Here is a 9,321-nt window from a genome sequence, read left to right as displayed (position 1 = left end):
CCTATATACTCTAATTCCTTTTTGCCCCTCTATTTCTCATGTTTGTTCTGAAGGAAACAAAGATACATTTTATTGAGGACATTGACTTACATATTTTATATAAAAAGTCTTCAGAAGAATTAATGCAATGAAACACTTACTATCCTCACTGCAAAATCCAAACTGAGAAGTTAATTGGTAGCTAATTCAGAAAATAAAAATGTTTCCCCTGGTTCTGTGCTGGGTGGGGGGCCAGAGGGATGCAGGAGGCTTCTCCTTGGGGTGGAAGCTGTTGCTTCGTAAAGCCCTTGGAGCAGCAGTGGGAAACTGAGTGAGCCATGAAGCTGGTCTTAACAAGCTCCTGTTTTAATACATGGTTGAGTTCTTTCCTCTCTGAGCTAAGAAAAGAAAGTGCAACCTAAGCAGGGGGTCTTTGGGCTGCAAGGTCATAGGTCAGCTGGGGGGTTTAGGCAACAAAAGCACAGGGATGAAAATTTAGTCTTTGGCAGAGAGCAGCTGTAGAGAGAGAAGCGAAAGGTGTTTTGTGCTGATGGGAAAGAAGTTAGCATGTGCATAATGGCATCCTTCAAAACGCAGATACTGCGACTGGTGAGAAAGAAGTGACATTATGATACTGTGTAAGTCAAAAAAATCTGGGGAAAATTTGCAGCATTAAATCCTCTCTGGTGTTAATTGGTGTTGGTATAATTTACTGTGTTTAAGGATATTAGCCCAATAGCAGCTTAACCACAGTTTTAGCAGTAACTGTGAGATGCTAGATGTATCTGCATTGCGTAGATAACTCATACTTCTGCTTCACTGTGCAGAGTGTAAAATGAGCATGCCAGATGTTCACAAAAAAGCTGGGGAAGAGGCAATGTGCAGGCAGCCTGGCCAGCACATTGGAGCTTCAGTGTTTTAGTAAAACTCGAGATGGAATTAACTGAAAGTCAGGCCTTTGCCTAATAGGGCAGGGATATAAGACAAGGAAGAGGTGAAGCAGGACTCCATTAGTGTGAAAGGGATGCCTGCAACAGCAGAGGGAAGAATGCTCATGGTCAAACATGCAGGAGAAAAAGTCTGGCATAATTCCTCGAAGTGTTGGTTCCAGCTGCTTCCGTGCCAGCTATGGAGAGTGAATTGAAAGTGACTGATGGGTTAGCCCAATTAAAGAGTGAGAGACAGGATAAAACAAAAATATCTCAAAGCTATTAGTTGTCATAAATTAGGATACGTTGACAATAAAACAAAAATTTCTGTTATTTAAGTAATTCTGACATTTGAAAACAATGACAACTATTTTTTAAAATAGTTATTTATCTGTTACTGTTAATTTCATAAATCTTAAGTCATTGGTGGAAATGTGCACCACGCCTCTGTATTTATTATCAGACTTGAAATGTAAAAGAATTGCAGCTCATGACAGATATGATAGTGTTTGCTTTGCTTTGTCTAAATTAAAACTTACCAGACAGTTACTAGGATGGAAAAGAAAAAGTAATTTTAAAGATGTTTGGATTTCAGCCCCCTCAGAATAACTCATAAAAAGGGAGAGAATGAAGTACAGCAACTTGAAACTGTATGTTATTAAGACCCTGTTTATTTTATTGACAGTTAAGTTGCTTGGTCACTGAGCAGTGACTGATAAGCAGTTTTTATCCCTGAAGTTAGGGAAATCCTTTCTTAAAGCAGCCTAAACCACCAGCAAAATAGAGAGATGGGTTTATGGCTCCTTTGCTCCTCCACACCTTTCTCTTCCTGTTCCCCGCAGTAACGATTCTCTGGGAAAAGGCGTTTGCAGCCTCCTCCAGCAGGAGTGCACACTTGGGACTCCGGCAGTGGCCAGAGGCCACTTGTGCAAGGTGTGTCCTCCAGGTCCTTCGGGAAGGGAAGTCACTGTGGGAGGCACCAGGCTGAAACCTGGAGATTGAAGGTTAATTGCCAGCCCGGTTCCCAGAGCTGCGTGGATCATGTGCCTTCAGTGCCTCTCACAGGTGCAAATGTCCTTCTTCAGCCATTGAGAGGCTCAAAACTTTTCTAAAGGTGACAGCACAGGCAATTACAGCTGCCGTCCCAAACTTTTCATTTATCTTTTTATCCAAGCAGAGATTTTATGGAGATCTGGGCCCTCTCTGCATTTTGCAGACTTCCAGACTCTTTGTGTGTCACCGCCCACCCCGAGTCCTTGAGTGTCGCAAAGGAAAGGTCATCTCCTGTCGCTGAGCCTGGCTTTTGGTAGGTTTTTTTATTTGGGTCCGGAGGAAGTACGTTTGTTATTTCTGGTATAAGCGATCCAGGTAACAATGAAGTACTGTGTGAATTCAGCTGTAATGAGCTCCCAAGCAAAATATTTTCTCCAGCTTAGTAGACTAATTCCCATACTTCTCTTGTTCCTATCCAGACATTTAGCTCAAGAGCTCGGTAGTTACCAATTAAAGTTGTTTGCTTGCTCCATTTAACTCTTGAAACAAATATGTTGTTCTTGCCTTGGAAAACTGATCAAAACAAAGTTTTGCAGTAAATTCAGATGCTCAAGAAGATGATCCTTTGATATTTTTTTCCCCCGTAAGTGAAGAACCAAGAACTAATTCCATATCAGAAGTGGAACTGAGTTTTAGTCAATGTGAATCAAGGCCTTGGAACAGGTAACTTTCTTACATTTAAAATGAAAATATTACATTAAGCACATACAGCTGCTAAACCTTCAAAGGGTGGTGGAGGAGGAGGGTAACGAGAGGTAGAACCTTGGATGATAGTTTGAGGAAAACACAGACTTTTGTTCATGGGTAACAGCACCCTGACTAAGGGTCGGTTCGCTCTTTTTCACACACTCCTTTGGTTTTTTTCTGCTTGAGTTCATAGTTTGCCTGAGAGCCATCCAGCAGGGGGTCTGCCTGTTCCTTCGGGAATAGGTCACGACATCCTTATGTCTGCTTGTTTTCAAGATTAAGAGCAGTTTGTTCTGAGGCTATTTTAATCCTGCCAGCTTCTGTCATCTGTCATGAGCAAGAGTGCGTCAAAACGCTCAACTCTCCTGAGCATGCCAGGAGCCCTCTGGCAGTACCTAAAATGTACCATGGGAGTGGACAATTAGCACGGCAGGGATCTTTCTCTTTAGACTGGCCACAGCTCCAGCAATACCCAGATTGTATAGAATGGTGATCTGCTTAACAGAAAAAGATTCCCCCTTTTCCTGCTCTGGAGAGAAGGAAGCACATGCTTTGCATGTTTTTTAAACTCCTTGTTTATTTTGTCAAATGCTGTAACAAAGAGCAGCAGGTGTGCTCTCAGCCAGTGTGAATTTTCTCTCTAGACAACAGATCCTCATCTCTCCTATTAATGGCAAATGGCTTGTGATAACTCTGGTGCTCACAGTGTGCTTTTATCCATGGCACATCTTGGTCTTCAATCCTGCATATACATGCATGTCAGGTCTTTGGAGTTCACTTACAAGCTTTACAGCTCTAGCTGATATTCGTGCTTTCTGTCATCCAGGTCAAGAGTTCTTGCCACCTTTACCTTTGCCAGGTGGCCACAGTGAGAGACCTTTCTCCACCATGTCATCACTGTGACACTGCACAGATCCTGTGGAAACATGATGAGAGATGCAGCCCACCTGCCATTGCTCTTTGTTATGTTACTTAAGCCATTAAAGGGAAGTTAATACCCCTCCCTTTCAGGAAACGTTCAGGCTCTGGCTGAGATAGTGGCAATATCTCTGAAGATGAAAAGCCAATAGCAGGTTTATTACTGGACTGATACATTTCTACAAATGGCTGTTGCAGGAGTCCTTCACAGAGCAAATACAGAGAAAAAAAAATAATTCTGACAGCCTGTTCCTCAAAATACAGAGGAAAGTACCCTATTCAGACCCCCCAAAGAAATCTGGAGCTACCAGTGATTGTTCCATGCTGTGCTTATAATTCTTTCATCCAATATTTAAAGCCCTTGAGGGCTGTCCTGAGGCAGCACTGGGAGGCCATGACAGAACTTGTTTGACTCTGTTTTTTAGCTCTGATAGTATCCCAGTGTCATATTCTTCCATTACTGCCTACTGAGACTCCCAGGTAGATAAAAAGAGCTCAGCCTTTTCTTCTTAAACCTCACAAGGTCCCCTTGAACCAGTACCATAGAGGCCTTCTTACACCCACTAACAAGCACAATGGCTCTCTCCTTCCCAAAAACCAGTCAGCATTAATTTCTGCTCAGAAATTTCGCTATCACCATTCATCCTTCTATTGGGGACACCATACCTCAGTCTGTACATCTCTCTCACTCACACCTGAGCTCTGCAAGAGACTTATCTCGAGAGCACCTAAATGGGTCACAGAGTTGGCAGCTACCAGATGGCCAGGAAGCTGCTCCCTCGGAGCACGGCTGGGTTCCAGCAGCGCGAGGGATGCCCCAGCACATGGCTGTGTGGACACACACGTGCAGCCACACTCCCCATGCTTCAGGAATGCTGTGAGATGCCACAAACCACAGCTCTGTGTGAAGTCACAAACTCCTGGTATGGCACCAAACCAGAAAAAAGTCAGAGGGGTTTAGATAATGATGTAGCAGCAGCACAGTCTCTCTACTGAAGGCCTCCTGTGAGATCCATGCTAATTGGAATACAGCCACCATACGAGGAGGAGCTCTTGCACTCCCTCCCTTCCCCCACCAGCCCTTCAGTTGCTTTCAGCGCTGTAATCTTCCCGGGTTTGTTCTGGAACTAGAGAAGGATAGTTGTACTTAGTAAATAATGGACCTTTCAAGGCAGTAAGTTCCTACAAAAACAAGATCATTCCTGAAAACTTTTCTTCATTGTCTGCAAGAATCTGCTGAAAGAAATGGTTGGAGTCTCATTTCGCTTCTGCGGGTGTTTCCTTAAAGGAAAAAAAGAAAAAGGGGCTGGCCGGCTGCCAGGCTGTGGAGGCACATAAATATCCTGGGGCTGTGCCAAGGCAGCCGCTGAAGCGGCAGCAGCAGCAGCCCCCTCCCAGGAATGTCCGGGAGCCGCTGATTTTCAGGAAGTGTCTCCAGGCCTCCACCACCTTCTCCATCGCCAAGCAGACTGTGGAGTTCTCTCAGTGCCAAGCAAGGCTGGGCTCAGCGTTCAGCCCTGCGGACTGGAGCAGTGGATCACAGTGATTGCTCCCACCTCCTTCCCTCTGGAGGAAGCAGCTCCTATTGCAGCCACATACGGGAACCAGCCAGTCATTTCGAGCTTTGGCAGCTGGTGTGCTGCTTGGTGGCCTCTGCTCCACACAGGAGATACTTCTTGTAACAAAGGGGCAGGCAAGTTCATGCAAAAAGGTGTGACTGATAGAATATCCTAGGCCTGGGATCCAAATACCTGGATGGTGACATTTAAATGTTGTGTTGTTCGCTGATACTTAAGTATTGAAGTAGTTCTTACTGAGCTATCACAGCTGTTTTCTCCAAGGTCTCTCAGACTAAACAGGGCGAACACATAAGATATTTAATTTGCACAAGTAATTTCCAACTAATGTTCTTTTTGAGGTGCTTGTCTCACTATTTAACAATAGGTTAGATCTTATGGTTGATGTTGTTTTATAGGGCAGATGCTTGCCTAATGGACTGTCCACTAGAGGCTGGGAAGCAGTTAGCTGAATCACAGCCCTGCTGAAGAGGATGGGACTTACAGTGGCTGCCAAGTTGAATGTGGGCCAGGAGAGTGTTCTCTCTGCAAATAAGTCAGCCTGCAGTCTGAGCTCCATCAGGAAATACGTGGCCAGTGGATGGAGAGATGCACTTATCCAGCAGTACCGACACTGCTGAGCAGGGCATCTAATATTGCTGCCCAGCTTTGGGCTTCTTGCTCAACAAGGATATTGAAAAACTGTAGAGACTCCAGTCATGGGCTCCTAAGTTCTCTGCAGAGCTCAAGGCCTGCCCTCTGGAAAGACAGTGGAAGGAGCTGGATTTAGTCTGTGGGGTGAACTAATAAGAGCCAAGTATTATGTGCAAGACAGTCACAAAGATGGAGCCAAACATCTCCTGATAGCTGCAGGAGATGGGGTAGGGGCAATGGCCACAAATTCCAATTTGGGGGCTCCAGGCTATGCAGGAGGACAGGCCTGGTTTACTCTGAGGGCAGTGCACTGGGCAGCCCAGAGAGGCCATGTATTTTCCACCCTTTGCAGGTTTTCAAGCATCTCTAGACAAAGCCCCAGCTGACCTGAGCACAGGTGCCAGTCCTGCTGTAAGCGGGAGGATGGACTCCATGTCCAGAAGCAAATCTCTATGATTCTGCAGCCTACAGAGACACAGAGAATCCGCAGAACCCAAGGCAGGAAAAGCCCAGTGCCATGCAGAGGACAGCCTTTTTGAAGAGCATCCCTTTTTGCCTTCAGGAATTGTTCTCTCCAATGCAGTACTCCCAGGCTGGGTGGGAGGCCCCACAGCATCACAGGTGCTCTGGCAGCAGCAGGAAGCACATAACAGAGAAGACAAAGTGTGCAGCATGTGGAGGTGCCAGGCTTTGGGTACACAGCTCTGCTGCTCACAACCTGCATATGATACTCACCTCTGGTAGCTCAACTTTTCTGAGTCTTGTTTCTCAGCAAACCCCAAGTGTCTAAGCAAACCCCAAATGTCAGCAAACCCCAAATGTCACTTCTTTCAGAAAAAGATATTACAAGTAAATACCTCCTTCAAGACTCACTAATTTCTTTCCCCCATCTCTATGTCTTGCCCATAGTTTTGATTTTAGTAACTTCTAGGACCAAAAGTACTCAGTAGATCAAAGATTGTCTACTAAACCAGAAGAGATAACAAAAACTTGCTCTAAAGTAACACTTGCATATCAAGTCACCCACAAGTAATTGTATTTCTAGGTTTTTTACACTTGCCTTTGTTTTTTGCTATTGATGTTGACAATATGTTAAACATTGAGCATCTTTTTTAAGCTACAGCTAAGTTTACATAGCAACCAACATAGCTGAATCCTCCTGCCACTCCCAGTACTGGCAGAAAGACAAACTAAGGCAAGAGTCACATCCAGAGTAATTGCTGGCCAAGTCCTGATTTCAGCCAGTTCCCTGTAAGAGCTGGCTCTGGAGAGGCCTTCTGTGCTGGAGGAGATGGCTGGTGCCTAACAAAGCACCAGGGATGAGGATGTGTGTGAGAGAGGCGCTGCTCTAACTTCACCACAGCCAGGCTGCTACACACACGAGTTACAAAGCGCTCTTCTGAGTTTCCCCGTGCTCCTCAGCAGCTTTTTCTGACACCCTGGGGCTTTCCCCATCCTCCACAGTGCTTTGGGCCAAGTTGTTTCCAGCTCTTCATACTCCTCCCTTGCTAGTTCACAAATACAGTGTGTGCACGCTTCCTTGCTTGGGAAAGCCCAGCCCCTGGCAGCTAACATCTGCAGAAGTCAAAGTATTTCACGTCTCTGCAACTCCGTTTGAGTTCTTGTGGCTTTGCCTGAGTTGCCCTGTTAGAAAGCACTGGCCTAGTTTTTCAAAAGGTCATGGACAAGGAAACTTCCTAATCTTAAAATATGACTTCACCTATTTCTATTAAAAGCAGTGCTTGGACTGTTGCAAGGAAAAAAAAAATAAATTAGTGGCTTACATCATGAGTAAGAATTTTTCTTTCAATGCAAGTGGCTTGGACTGCACAGGATGTAGCCAGAAGACTGATTTAATTCATTCCACTATCAGAAAAAGTGGGCACAATGTCTAAAAATCTCTTGGCTGCTGACTGTCCTGCAGTAGGCACAGAAAGGAGCTCGTGTACAGGTGCCACTTACACTGAGCTCCGACACACAGGTGGCAGCACTGCCGAGTACTCCCGGTGCAGCAGAGGAAGCAGCCCGGCACACTGGGAAGCCCAGCTCCCGACAGCAGAGCCGGGTGTGGGGACAGGGATCTCATAAGCCGCCCCTGATGTCCCACAGCTGAGCCTGTTTACAAAGTCCTCTCACGCAGGACACCTCCCCTCGCCAAGCCCGTGGCGTGTCGGAGAAGCACCTCCTTGTACACAGTGAGTATCCTAGCGACTGTTACTAGCAAAGGCAGAAATACAGCTGGAATTTGTTTGGTCGTTAACCGGGCGCTTCCTCCCGGGACAGACACCGCAGCCCTGCCTGGAGCCTGCAGCTCAGCGCGCACGGCGCCCTCGGGCAAGGCGGGGCGGCCAGAGCCCGCTCAAGGATGGATGGGACGGCAGCAGCTGCGTCAGACAGGGCTGCAAGGACAGCACCACCAGCAGCACCGGCACTGCTGCCAACAGCTGCACAGGCACCATGTGCCATGGTCCCACTGTCACAGAGCTAAGCCCGAAGCTATCCAGGTTTGTACTCTCCTAGGAAAAATACCCATCTCAGGTAGGAAAAGGCAAAACCAGTTTGCACTCCAAAAGGAAAAGCACCCCGAAACACGAGCCCAGACCCCAGTGCTGTATGCCACTATCTGTGCTGCTCTAATCCAAGTACTTTCCTGCATGTAAACAAACCCTTGTAAGCCGCAAGAAATCACTGAACATGACAGATGGCTCAGCCTCTCGTTTTGGCAACGTACAGCTGTGCCCTCCTCACCTTTCTACAGCCACCAGCTGTATTGTCCCTTTTAAATGCAAACTGTGGGTTTACTGTTAGTTACTCTTTAGGCAACTGCTTCTCTATAAAAGCCATTTTCACATGGCAAAATAAATCCCTACTCTAGGAATGTTCAGAGCTACGTTGAGTGTGTGGGCGGGCCCAGGCTGAACACACAGCTCCATGCAAGCGCTGCTCTCCACTCAACTGTGACAAATCGCGAGCAGGACCTACGTGGACTTTTCCACCCCCTCTCTGAGCTACACGTGTCCCAGGTAGAGCATGTGCTGAAGCTTTTTTGAATTCTGTTTCTCAGATAGTGCTGAACTTACCAAAACAGCTTTTGTTGGAGAGGAGTATTTTTAATAGCAACATGATACTGCTTTTTGAGCGTGAGTTGAAGCACCTCACGTGTGGCTGTTTTGTTGGGTTTTTTTAAACACCATACAGCAAAGAAACTGAAAATAAAACATCCCAGACTTTTGAATTGAAATACAGGCTTTACAACCACATAGTAAGTGTAGGCTCTTATATTTTAGTTTAAGACTATATCATTTTATAGAGTACCAAAATAAGCAAAGGGTCAGCACTCCATACAAAGTGTTAGTTCCTGTGAGGAGGGTAGAAGGGAAATGGACTTTAATTACACTAAACTTTTTTCCGCAAGTCTAAAGAAAATTCCATTTCAGCAAAACATATTTGGGTTTCAACTCCCCAAATTTCATTAAATGTTTCTTTTAAGACAATTTACATTTTTCCCATTCAAAGTAAAGGGATGATTTAAAGCACTATTAACA

The sequence above is a fragment of the Onychostruthus taczanowskii genome, unplaced genomic scaffold (genome assembly GCF_017590055.1).
Source record: "Onychostruthus taczanowskii isolate IOZ18803 unplaced genomic scaffold, ASM1759005v1 scaffold21, whole genome shotgun sequence".
NCBI classification, from domain to species: Eukaryota; Metazoa; Chordata; class Aves; order Passeriformes; family Passeridae; genus Onychostruthus; species Onychostruthus taczanowskii.
The sequence above is the reverse complement of the archived record's forward strand: the minus strand, read 5'-3'. Positions refer to the sequence as shown.